This window comes from Haemaphysalis longicornis, unplaced genomic scaffold (genome assembly GCF_048455015.1).
Source record: "Haemaphysalis longicornis isolate Haplotype H1 unplaced genomic scaffold, Haemaphysalis longicornis Haplotype H1 scaffold_16, whole genome shotgun sequence".
In the NCBI taxonomy this organism is placed as follows: Eukaryota; Metazoa; Arthropoda; class Arachnida; order Ixodida; family Ixodidae; genus Haemaphysalis; species Haemaphysalis longicornis.
This window is the reverse complement of record NW_027526266.1, coordinates 3,799,611-3,813,626: the sequence shown is the minus strand read 5'-3', so window position 1 is coordinate 3,813,626 and position 14,016 is coordinate 3,799,611.

Sequence of the window (14,016 nt, the reverse complement as noted above, 5' to 3'; positions counted from 1 at the left end):
GCAAACGCAAGAGGGGTGTAGAAAAATGGGTAGATTAAGTGAAATTTGCTTGGGCGGATTTCGAAAACATACGAGCTTTGTTTTTGTGGGTTTACCGTGATCGAATTAACAACAAACCAGTTCATAACAGAATGCACATCTTCTTGAAGTACATTAATTGATTCACAGTAAGCGGGGCGTGTCGACAAAAGGACAGTATCGTCAGCGTATTGAAAATACGGCAATATGTCACCACTAAAGGCAGATCATATTTTTAAAGATTAAACAGAAGGGGCGATAAAATTGAACCTTGAGGCAAGCCAGATTTTAGCAATAAGTTAGAACTAGAGTAATCCCCTACACAAACAATCTGCGTTCTGTTGTGCAAGTAGTCCCTTAACAGTGCATTAAAAGGACCCTGAACCACAGAAGATTTAATTTTTCTAGCAAGCGATTGTGGTGTACGGAATTCAATGCTTTGCTTACGTCAAGAAAGAGGCCACATGAAACCTCGTTATTTTCAAAGGCCGAGTACAGCAAATCAAAAAAGTCTTCCAAAAGTGCAGTTGTGCATTTTCTCGCAGTGAAGCCATATTTTTCTCGCGATAGGACATCAATCTGTTCTAAAAAAAAACTGGACATGGTTACGGGAATATGTGTTTCAAGAATCTGGACAACAGTAGACAGAATGGAAATAGGCCTGTTTTAATTAGGCATGATGAAAAATAGGCATGATCCTTGCAATTACAGACCCATCTGACCTACTCGTTTGCCTTGTAAATAATGGAACATGTCATTTTTTCTGAGCTTGCCCGTTTCCTGGAGAATAGCAACTTTTTCAGGGTTGCTCAGCACGGGTTCCAGAAAAAGTTCCCTTGCGACACTCAGTTAGTGTTCTTTACCAAGCAGCTACATAAAAAATTTGACAATGGTTTCATAATTGACTGTGTATTCTTGGATTATGCGAAAGCCTTGGACAACGCCAATCATTCACTCCTCCTTCACAAAACAAGCAACCTAAATACCGACCCTTTAATTCTCGAGGCGATCCATGTCTTTATAACTTCACGCGTACAATTTGTCAACGCCAATAATTCCAAATCGCCCACAGCGCCCGTTCTTTCAGGCATCCCCCAAGGATCTGTTCTTAGACCTTTACTCCATTCAATATATATAAACTACTTGCTTAGTAACATTTATTCTCAAATCTATTTATTTGCTGATGACTTTGTCATCTCCCATAAAATTACTAATAACTAGGTTATTACAAAACTTCAGACCAATCTGAAAACTTTACCATATTGGAGTAAAACTTGTCAAATGGAGTAAAACATTAAGAAATTCAAAGTCATGCTAACAAGCCGGGAAGGTGATGTGCCTTCAACACACTACCTAAACAATTCCCCATTAAATCCTGTAACATCGTACCGTTACCTTTGAGTTTACATCACTAACAACCAGAAAAAGCTAACCAGACACTTGGGTACCTTCGCAGAAATTTCTCCCTTGCCCCACAGCTTAATTCTGCTCTTGTACACGACGTACATCCGCCCTAAACTTGAAATGCATCTTCAGTGTGGGACCCTGAGAACTCCACATTATTAGACATGGTTGAGATAGCTCAGAACCATGCATCTCGTTCATTCTTGGTATTTATCATCGCACATGCAGTGTAACACAGATGAAGTTTAACTTGGGCCTTCCCGCACTAGCCACCCGGAGAAAAAACGCACGTCTCTGCCTCTTTCAGAAAATCTACTATCACATTCCTGCTTTGCGCGCTGTCTGAATAAGCCCTCTATCTGTCATTTCATCGCGCCGAAACCATCTCCATAAAGTTTATGTTCCTCATTCAAACACCGTCACGCACTCAACGTCATTTTCGCCCAAAACTTGCAATGACTGGAATCATGTTCCGCATTCCATAACCAGCATAGTCAATCCGACTCTCTTTAAAAAGTGCGTTGAACGTTTTACTCACGTCGTAGTGTCATACTTTTGTTCAACGCTTTCACTCTGGTTTCCGCTATGCTACCTGCAGTGTGATATACGGCGTGCGGAGATTCAGCGTGATGGAATGGGATTTATATGTCCTTCTGAGCTGCTGTTTATGTTTGTTTTGTTTAAGCATGCGTGGGCCCTCTTCAAAATTGTTTGTAAACTGGCATCGCTAACATGATTTTGGTCTTTCTGACCTAGTGTAAACGATAACGCTATAGATTATTTGATGTATTGCTCCTAGCTCTTGTGTGCGCATGTGCTGTCGAAATAAGGGCCTCTTTTCGCCTCCGTGCTTTTCATTTCTTTTTTCTCTTTTTACCCGCTTTTAGTAAAAGATTAGCCACTGCTTTGTTTTCTCGATACTTGCAAATTGTTCGCGTTGGTATATGAATTATAGAGGATTCTACTTGAATGTTAAGTGTTTTTTTTTGTTGTTGTTGTTTACGTGCCAACTGTGCACTGACTTGTAATCTAGTCAAAATAGCTCCTACGAACTTGATGTTCTTCACCAATGTTCTTTTCAAAGTATATTTGTGCTTTTACAGTTTCCTTCTTGACTTTTATTGCCCCTGCTCTCTACAATGTTTTTTACCATGATGGTGTTGTGTTTTACCTTGACCCCGACGCTGTTTTCGTCGGGGCCAGAGCAGACACCCCCGCAGCCGTCGGCGTCGCAACAAGAAGTACTTTATTCGGGCACGCCCCCCTGTGCCCCTTGTCATGGGCGGCGCCACCAGACAGCTGGCTGAAACCAGGTGACACCACAACACCTCCTTCCTTTAAGAACTTGTGTAGCTTTACAAGTTCAGACAGGCTGGTGGAACTACACGGAGACCACTACTCGTTCTCATAACACCACCGTCTCGATGGTCACTGCCGACGTCTGTTGCTACGTTCGGTGCAGCGTTCGGTATCTCCACCGTTAGATTTGCAGGAGAAGCACCCTGTGTTGTGTCCATAGGAATTTCAGGGTCTGTTTGATTCGGCTGTGACAACCCCGACAGGTATCGCCGATTACGCTGCAGGACTGCACCTTGATCAGTCTCTACAATATAACAGCGAGATCATTGGCCCTGACGCAACACCATAGCTCGAACTCGTTTAGGTCGAACCCACAATCGTTCTCCGGCCTCCAGCAGAGGCAGTGGCCAGGCTTGATGGTGCTGGTTAAAGTTGCACTCACTTTTCATCTTGTAAGATCCATCACTTGTGGCCATGTGTCTCTAGCAGGCCAGGACGGTTGCAGCAACTGTTTCATCTTCGATAAGCGAGTTCTGAGTTGCCTTCCCATTAGGAGTTGAGCTGGGCTGAAGCCATTCACGCCCGGGGTATATCTGTAGCTCAGTAAAGCTAGCTGTGGGTCACTCGATTTGACAAGCAGTTCTTTCACTGTGCGGACCATCCTTTCAGCCTCTCCGTTTGACTGAGAAAAGTGCGGGCTGCTGGTCACAACGGTGAACCCCTAGGAGTCGGCAAACCTCTTAAGCTCTTGGGAAAAAAAGGGTGGCCCGTTATCCGATCTCACAACTTCTGGGATACGATGTCGAGCAAATATGCTCTTAAGCACCTCGACGACTGCAGAAACTGTGGACGACCGTAGCGGGAGTAATAATCCACGAAAAGCAAAAGGTTTGTTCTTTGCTGTGGAAGAGATCCAAGCCCAGAACCTCCCATGGGCGGGTCGGTAAGGGTATGAAAATAAGTCGCTCCGCAGGATTAATACGAGTCCGTGCACACTGTTCGCATCGGGCTACCATGGACTCGATGTCATTAGCAATCCCCGGCCACCACACCCAGTCTCTGGCTTTCGCTTTGCACCGGTTTATACCTTGATGTCCTTCATGCAACAGATGCAGGACTGCTGGTCTCAAAGAAGTAGGAACTACAATGCAGGGACCTTTGAGCAGAAGCCCATCACAGACTGTGATCTCATTAGCTACCGCAGCATACTTCATCAACTGTAAGGGCAGCTTCTTGTTATGAGGCCAGTCACGTTAGGGAAAAGAAATAAGGGATGTGCACTCCCCATTTGTGCTTTGGGCTCTTTTTACGTCATCCGGATTCAATGGCAAAGTTGAGGATGCGTTGCTAACAACTTCTGTTGCGAACAACTCCACCGAGTCAATGGGAGAAGAAACCTTTGGTGGTATCCTTGAGAGAGCATCAGCAGTTGCTAGTAGTTTGCCTGGGACATACTGCATGGTGAACTGGTAGTGCATGAGCTTGAGGCGCAGTCTTTGAACACGAGGAGGGAGCATATGCAGTTTCATTTTGCTAAACAGAGTGGCTAGTGGTTGATGATCCGTTTCCACGGCAAAGGTTATGCCCCGTACGAACTCATCGACCCTGCGCATTGCCCATGTCGCCGCCAGAGCTTCCTTCTCTGCCTAACTATACCTATCTTCCGTGACCGTCATGGAGCGAGAAGCAAAAGCCGCTGGTCGTCGTTCTCCTGAAGGCTGCGTTTGAAGTAAGAATGCTCCGAGTCCGAAAGAACTGGCGTCCGCCGAAATCGTGGTGGCGTAGGAGGGGTGATATTTACCCATGCACCTATCTGATAACAGCAGTTGCTTGATCTTGCTGAACGCTGACTCTTGTTCGTGGTGCCAGGACCAGGCCGTTTTCTTGGTCAGAAGCGCATTCAGGGGTGCTGTAATCTCGGAGATGTTAGGGAGGAACCTAGCTAGGTGGTTCACCATCCCGAAAAGTCGGCGAAGTTCGGCGATGTCCTTGGGCACTTCAAGAGTCTTGATAGCCACCAAATATTCTGGATCTTGTCTGATGCCATCGGCTGAGACAACCACACCTACGAAATGCACTTCGGACACACCAAAGCAGCACTGCTCTCGATTTAGAGTTATTGCGGCTTTGGAGAGACGACAGAGGACTTGCTCCAAACGGGCATCGTGCTCTTCCTTGTCGCGACCGAAGAAAAGGATGTCGTCAATCATATTTGCAACACCTTCTTGACCCTCCAGGATCCTTGCCACCTGCTTCTCAAAATATTCAGGAGCCGATGTGCTACCGACCGGCAGGCGACAAAAAGAGTATCGACCAAAAGGCGTTAAAAATGTTGTCAGCTCTTGAGACTCTGGAGCAAGCTTCACCTGATGAAACCCTGCTGTGGCGTTCAGCTTAGAAAAAACTTTTGCGTCGCCTATCAGACCAAGACCTTGCTCGACGGTTGGCAATATGTGGCGTTCTCGAAGCACAAACTCATTCAGAGGAGTCAGGTCAACAAAGAGTCGGTAACCACCCGAGGCTTTTGGAACTGCCACGAGTCCCGCACACCAATGTGTTGGCTTATCTATCCGACGAATGACCCCGTCGGCGTCCATTCTGTCGAGTTCTTGTCGAACCACCCCTTGCAGTGGGATGGGGACACGTCTAGGTGCACTGAGTGAAAATGGTACGGCGTCAGGTTTCAGTCTGATTTGGTACTCTTTTTTCAGCGTGCCGAGGCCCTTAAACAGTTCCGCATGATGCTTCGAAGGGGGAGTCGCTACGTCTCCGAGAAATTTAACGACCTCCAGTGCCTGCAGCGCGGGGAAGCCCAGTAGTGGAGTTGTGAGTGACTGCACCACATAGAGTCGCTGTTCACATCCTTTCCCTTGCCACAAGAGCTGGGCGACGTACGATCCCAGTACATGAAGCGGTTCCCCTCCTGGACCAGTCAACAAGTTGTCCACTTTGTCGAGCTGAAGGGGTACTGCAGGAAAATCAGCTGGCACTGCCGAAACTTCCGCACTGGAGTCCACCTTGAAAGAGGCCGTATAATTGTCTACCGTGACATCCACGTACTTGGCGTGCTCGGGTGCGACAACCGTATGCAAGTGGATAGTGGCGAGCTTGGTCGCTTTTGCTTTGCGGGAACGACATACCTCAGCAAAATGTCCTTTCTTTCGGCAATGAGTGCAGAGGGACGCACGGGCTGGGCATTCTGAGCGAGGATGCGGCAAACGTCCGCAGAAAGAACAAGTAGCGGCGCCGGAGACTTCTATCTTGAGCGACGTATATACCGCTGCCTGGTCTCCGGACGTCGTGGCATTTTGTGAGCTTTGGCTGCGTCTAGTTCGATTGGTGAAAATCCTTCAACGGTTCCTTTTGCCGTTTTTTTTCTTTCTCGGCGTCTTCCCACTCCCGCGCCTGAGTCCAAGCTTCCTTTAGCGACAAATTGGAATTACGGCACAGCTGCTCCGAGAGGCGAGCATCTCTGAGGCCGACCACGAACCAATCCCGCACGAGGCACTCTTCGACTTAAACAGACGGGTAGTTGCATCGCTTCACAAGTCTGCGCAATTCTGCGTAATAGGCGTCAACACTTTCGCCAGGTTCCTGAGTGCGCTTATGAAAGCGAGAGGACTCATAGAGCTCGTTAGCCGGGTGCACGAAGTGTTCGGTAAAACGCTTGACGACGGTCTCGCAGGAGAGCAGCTCGTCCGCAGAAAGCGAGAAAGCGTCGAGCAGGGGTCGACTTTCGGGGCCCATACAGTACAAAAGTGAGCGTACTTGCACTTCAGCAGAGGCGTGGCATACTCCGGAGACCACTGCGTAGTCCTCGTAACGTGTTTTCCACGTTGGCCAAGACGCAGCATTGTTGAAGTCGAACGCGTCGGGTTGCCGAAGAGAAATCCAAAGCCACTTGTATTCAGGAGTCTGTGTCTCGTCGGCCATAATTTCTTCTTCTGCCACAGTAAGGATAAGTGAAGGCGTCTATTCGACCACTTCTGACACCATGTTGTGTTTTATGTTGACCCTGACGCTGTTTCCGTCGAGGCCAGAGCAGACACCGCCGCAGCCGTCAGCGTCACCACAAGTACTTTATTCGGGCACGCCCCCCCCCCGTGTCCCTTGTCACGGGCGGCACCACCAGACAGCTGGCTGAAACCAGGTGACGCCACAACACATGGTACAATAAATAATAATAAACAATAATAACAGTTGAGTGGCTGTTCACAGTAACAAAAAGAAAGCTGTTTATGGCTGTTTTTTGGCGGTTTATTAAAGACCTTTAACAGCCCAAAATTATGGCTTTTTACAGACTTTAGAAAAATATAGTCACTGTTACAACGAAAACTGATCATAGTAGTCATACTTACACAATAGTCGACTCGTTCGTTGCGGAAGGCATTGAGATAATTGTGAGGTGTTTCAGCTTGTCTTCCACGAGAATAGAGTTGCATTTTAAAATTATTTCGTTATCGCCTTGCTTTAGCTCTATGAGACACCCATAAATTTCGTTTCTGATGTTGCCTAATCACTTATTATTGGTAATTTACCCCATTTATAAGTAAGTAATCAGGGAAGTAGTACTGGGAATATTTGTCATGTGATCGCCTTGGTCATTGGTGCATTTCTGCTTTACTTGGTACATGCGAAGTTCTAACTGCAGAACAACTTCCCCTTTTGAAGCGACCCCTCTCCGACTCCTGGGGATGGTAATTATATGTGCTTCTTGAAAACATCTTTTACGTCACTACACAACCTTCCAATCTTTACTTTTGTCACTTCAATGTTAAGGGGAAAGTAAAGCTTTCAACTTCAAAGAACCTTCAAAGTGTCGACAAACACTGGTCACTAAATTCGCTTGCGCTGTACGGAAATACTTCTTCACGGGGACTAAGGCTACTGCTGACAGCCCAGGCAAATCAGTGTGTTAAAGTGTGCCGCGATGTCGAGAAAAACTACGGCGACTATCCACGTGACCACAGTTCTGATCCGCTCCATGCATGCTTGGATGGTCAAAATCAAGCGAATGCTTGTCGAGCACGCACAAATATACGCTTTAATAACGTATATATGTGATGTATCCGTTTTAAGAAGAAACATCAGTTCGTCGAGGTGCAGAGGAGTGCCCGCGGGGTGAGAAAGTAGCTTTCTGTGCGAACGGACGTGACAAAAGTGCATGGCACTGGTGTGGGTGGCCTTGTGAAGCGTACAGCATTACGCTACTGTGCAATATTTACGTTGAATTTCCTGCGAAAGCCACACAAAGCGCGAAATAGTGCGTGGACACGCACAATAAAAAAGCAACAATTTTCGTGATGCTGCATATTAACTATAGCGAACTAGCCACATTTGGAAAGAACAAATATAAAATGAAAGAGAAAATGTTTTGTCGCAACCCGTCATCCCGTCTGCTCACGGAAATAGCGGAATAAAACGAAAACACTTTCACGTATACATCACGCAACTCGGTCCCGGTGTGGCAGTGACGCTTCTAACCAGTACTTGTTGACACTTTGAAGGTTCTTGGAAGTAGAAAGCTGTACCATCCCTTTAGCATAGAAGTGTCTAATGTACCGGTAGACATATTTTGCAGTGGGATAAAAGCTTATCTTTCCGACAACAAAAAATATTTTTTTCGAAAGAAAAATCTTTTTAGTATCACAGGGAGCCAAAGGCGAACAGGTGAAAAGACGGAGATTTTTGCAGTTAGAACTTCGCATGTACCAAGTAAAACGAAACTTGGTTGTAAAAAGGATAAATTACTAATAAAGTGCGATTCAGCAGCGTCAGAAACAAAAAATACCGGTTTCAGACACCGCTAAGGCAAGGCGATAACAAAATATTGTTAAAATGGCAACCCTATAGGGTTGGGATTTACAGTTAAAAACCTTAAATACCTTAAGCAACTAACAAGTTGAACAATGAGTAAATATGACTACTCTGATCATTATTTCTATAAGTCGCTTTATTTATCTAAAACCTGAAAAAGCAGCGTTAATAAGGTGTTTTTGTTACTGCTAACTGCTACTGGATGTTGATCGGGTACGAAAATGTGTTGAATGTCACATTTTTTTCTAGTCAAAAGAAAACAAATATTGGAGTTCATTTATTGGCTTTCTGGAATATTCCGTTTAAGGTGCTATTTTGTGCAAATATCGCGAAAATAGATTGATATTGTCTTTTTAATTGATTCGAGAGGTGGCCCTTGTTTCCACATTTTCATGTCTTTGTCCCACTGTAAAAAGTACCTGTTTTGAAAACATTTCTGTTTAGAGCAATTAGCAAGGTACGAATAGTTCAGCAGCCCCTTGTAAACACGCCTAAACAACTAGACAGCTTAGTCTTTAGGCCAATCTCCACGAAAGTTTTTTTTAAGTGCTAATTTTCTGACGACATTGTTCTGGTTACTAAATTGGACAAGTATATTTAAAATTATAAAAGTTATAAGTATGACAAAGTCAATTTCTTAACTCAGCAGAAATGTTTGCTCATATTTGGCCAGAAAATTAGGAAGATTTAGGAAAAGTTGTGCTTTGTTTTCTGGTCAGCAAAATTTCCACACCAAGCCATGCGCAAAGTACCCCCACGATCGTATTCGAAATATTTTGTATTTCTATGATGTTTCTTATAAAATATTACCAGTTATATAGTGAAGATACAGTGTTCTGTACAATGCAGAAGTTTTATCTCACACAAAAAATGGCCATTGTGCCACTTTGGCTGTCGTTATCTGAACACACCCATCTATGGTTGCACAATTTTTATCATTTGTAAGCTTTTTACCTCTTTTAAGTTTTGTCTATTATCGTTATTATATATTTTATGCCACAAGTGAGTTTTGTTCAGTTTAAGTCCAGAATTTGTGACGTCTTCTTCTTTCTTGGCCCCTTTTTTTCTCTGGCAGTATTGTTCTATGCAACGCCAGCTAGCCCAGCCTTCAGCCTTAACTGCATTAACTGGTCCATAATTTTAAATCCTAAATAAACCATACAGGACATCGTTCCTTTCACAAATGTCAACGAGAAAATGTTCAGGGTGCTTTCACAACGAGGTCAATTCGCAAGACTACTGCCATAGTGTTTTGTCTAGAAATCCCAAGTTCCTAAAATGTCGAAAACCATTCTTCGTGTAATGGGAAGCATTCTCTTAAAACTTTATGCTACTGCTCCAGTGCACTAATTATCAATGCCTCGATAATATAATGAGGCTCAACAACGGAGCAGTGTTGTCTGCACAGAAATATTTGTCGTTAGTCATTTCTATCACCAGGCATGTGCAGTGTGCCGATGTCTACCTTAAGCCTTAAGGAGCATGTACGTCGTAATACACTCTACTGTGACACCTGGAAATAAGTACTACTCTCATAAGTTACAGTGGTGTCTGAATATTTTTCAGGTGGCAATTCGGATACGATTGGAAATGATCAAAAGTGCCCAGAACCACCGCCTTTACTCTTTGGGAACCAGGTAACACGTTATGAAATTCTTTTCGGATATAAAGTTGCTTTAAATATTAGAAGGATACATGGTGTTCTGTGAAATGTTAGGTAAGAACTTCGCGGAATATTTTAATACACTTTTGAGGGGTCTTCAAATGAGTAGACTTGTTTGGTGCAGACAAAAGTGTGGCTTTGATATTTAGTTCGACGATATTGCATGGTCGGTTTTGTCCCTTCCTTCTTTTTTTAACGCTTAGGTTGCACCCTTGTTTATTGATAAAATATCAGAGGAATGCAAATAAATACCCATTAATTGACAAATTCAAATGCCGTAATCCTATGTTGAATCAAAGGGTTCCTGGGATGCTTACCGCAAAATTGCGGGCAGGGTTGAAAAATTGCACGCAAAGAAATATAGGTTGACACATATTTTCCCGTAGTCAAAAACGATGTAGGATTTTTTTAATAATTAAGCGTTGCTGTAGCTTAATTAGTCCGGGGCACAAATGGCGAAGAAAATGTCTACACAGGCACATGCACAGTCGAGCGTGGTGGAATCGAGTGCGGGAGCTTTTGCTTGGCTCGCCTTCAGCTGCAGTGTTATTCTCTCTGAAAACATCGATTTCGATGAAGAACGTAGTGAAATTGTCTTGGAAAACCACGAAAAGCAACCCCGTTCTACCGTAAATTAGGGTTGCCTACCCGGAGTACAAAACAAGAAAAGAAAATACACTGTTCCTTTGTAACATAGGTAACAGGACCTTGCAAGGCCAAGCGCAAGGAAGTAAACACACTAGTAAACAAAACAGAAGGCATAGCTTCTGGCACTATCCCCTTTCAAATTACCTGTAGGTGCCCAGGGGGTTGTGCGGAAGGGCGTACATTTATTTGCAGTTGTAATCAGATGGCACAGGAGACCCCGAGACGAGAGAGAGAGAGAGATAACGTTTATTGGCCCTTTTGGGTAATGCCTCCTTATTCCAGGGGTTCGTTAGGCTTCCTCGTTGGTGAGTCTTCAAGGGGTCTTGCCCGGAAGGATGAGTGCCTATGGACTTACAGATACAGCCTGGCAGCTACAGCTGCTGCGGTAACGTTGCCGCTTCTGTCAGTCACTCTCTTCCGTCTGCCTTGGGGCATAGCTATAACATGGGCTCTTGATGTATTCATAGGTGACATATACTCCACACTGGCGGGGGAATTCGAATACAGCCTTTGTAGATGTGTGCTTTGTCGGGTGTGAATAACGTTAGCGTTTGCGGTAGCCTTGTGGTGATTTGCTGTTCGGTGGACAATTTTTTGTGCGGAGGAGTGAATTTGCGTCTGATTTGTGCGTATTGCTTAAGTTGTAGTTTTCCAATGGTCACGGGTGCCTTACCGGATGCCCTCAAAAAGGTTTTGTGGGCGAGCACGTTTGCTCTTCCGTTACCAGCCGAACCAGTATGTTCAGGTCTTTTATGGTGTTTAGGTTCTTCCAAAGCCGGTATCGGAATGAAGGCTTGTATAAGGAGGGCGCAAACTTTCTTGCTGTCAGGGTATTAGTTAGTAATCGTCTGCTGTTTTGCAGTGAAGGCGGCTGGCCAGGCTATTGGTGTGCCTTCGGCTTCTTCGACGAAATAGCCATTAAACCTGTTTATCCTTCCCTGGCCTGATCTGCTCGTTAATGTGACGCAAAAGTTAAAGCCGTGCGCTGCCGGATCGGCGCAAGCATGAATCGGACGGGTGTCTCTGGTGACTTTATTGGAATAAAATTTGTTTTGAATGAGTAATCTTGCGAAGTCGCATTTCTTCTCCATGTTTCTCAAGGTCACTGATGTTTGAATAAGGTTCTACAGTCCTGGTGGCAATGTAGCCAGTTCTCTGTTTGTGCTTTGCAAGGAGTTGTAGCCCGTAGCACGTAGAATGTCGTGGTCTTATGGGAATTTTTGCAGTCGACCCAGTTGGTTAGGTCAGTAGACTGTGTATTCTTAGATTGTATTGATGGTGGCTTTTCGAGTAACAGCTTAGTGCTGGCATAAAAAGGCACGCCGAGGGTGATCTTTGTCGCCTTCCGAAAATGGTGTTTTGTTTGTTCTCGGAAGTGTTATTGATAGTGACGTAGGGGATTTGATATTTAATTTAGGACTTGATTAGTTTATCTCCCAGATGAAGGCAGTCGTCTTCTAAAAGTTTTCTCTTTTTGTTAGAGATTCTACGAGCATGTGAAGAATCTGTGTTCCTGGTTAGGTAAGGCTATTCACCGCCTTGTGTCCTAAATCTCACTCTGTAGAGAAAGTCCTAGTACCTCGATACGGTTGCCCCGGACGATGGTGCGCTCGTTCAATGATACGCATCGATGACTATAAACTGCCAGAAGCTCTGTCTCTCCTCGGGGCAGTTAAATTATGTCCTTACAGCTGCAGCTTCCGCAGCATGGAAGGCCTGTTGTAGAAGGTCTTATATCTCCGCTGGAGTGACTGCGCTGACCCATACGGTCACATCTTGACGCGTATACGGTGTGACAGATGTCTGTTACCACTTCGAAGGCCCTGTGAACCTTTAGCATAGCCAAATGAAATAAAATTCGGAGATAGTACAGAACATTGTGAGATTTCTCGTGGGGGGTGTGTGAATTCTTCTGACGTGTCCTTGCCAACTTCAACTGTGAGTATTCTGTCTCGCAAAAAGTCCCTAATATAATTGTAAAGACGTGCCCCAAAGCTAGTTTTACCGAGTTGTTTAACGGTGTGACCCACGTTCTGAAAATATGTCTCCAGGTCTATCGCTAGTATAGCTTTTGCTTGCGAATTGTTCGGTTCCTAATGATGTCTTCCTAGATCTGAAGCAGTGCATCCTGCACTGAAATGTTTGCTCGGCTACCCACCGTGTTGTATGGTACAGTTTCTTTCCTTTCGATATGATCTTGCAAGCGGTACAAGGCTTTCAGGCGTCTGTGGTTAATGTGATTGGTCGTAGGTTTTTTAGATGCGCCGCGTTCATGGCATCTGGACCCGGTGCATTGTTTCTGTTGCAGTGGCTGAGAGCGCGTTTTAGTTCTCTCTTGTGTAATGTTGCATCCATGTTTTCATTTGGGCCGCTTGTGTACTCAGCGTATTGTGGTTCCCTGCGAACTGGGATGTTTGTGTCTGTGATGGATTCGAAGACCGTGGCCGTGTTGTTTTCATATTCTCTCATAACTGCTTGTAGCTTGTGCTGCGACAAGGTTTAATCCACATCAAGGTTGATGAGCGCTCTGAGTATTATCCGTGTTTTCTCTGAGCTATGTGTACTTTGCACCTGATTATCTCTGCATTGTGGGCATGTCGCTCTCCATCACGATTTAGGTGAACGAGCTGTGTAATTACAGTCCAGTGATAGCAAGTGTACTTTTGCGACTGTTATGCAGACAGTACCCCAATGGTTCCTGGCGGGGTAATTTCCGTTGGTAATGCCAAATTCTTGAAGGCGCAGGCTCCGTCGCCCGGGGTGGCCAGAGGGGTCCTTCATATTGGCAATAGAGTGTGGCGCATAAAGGCCTCTCACCCTTTCGAAATGTCTGCCATGCACGAATGCGAGAAACAGATCATAGCGATTCACTCTTTTTCAGGTGCTGCGATGTTTTAAAATAAAAAACCTTACATGCCTTGTCCAGCTTGCTGTACGGTGCTGGACAGTTTGACCTAGAAGTGATACTACGTGGCCCACCGCAGGCTCGCGTCGTTGCCACCGCTACACCGACCACCGCCGCCCCAGTTGTGCCCGCGTTACTAACACCGTTATCAACCATGTTACTATCCAATAGTCTGAAAGGGAAACGGCGCTGTTCTTTCTGCCACCATGCAGCCTCTCATTACTGAGGGGCGAGTGAGGCAGATTTTACTTCTTCCTGGTTT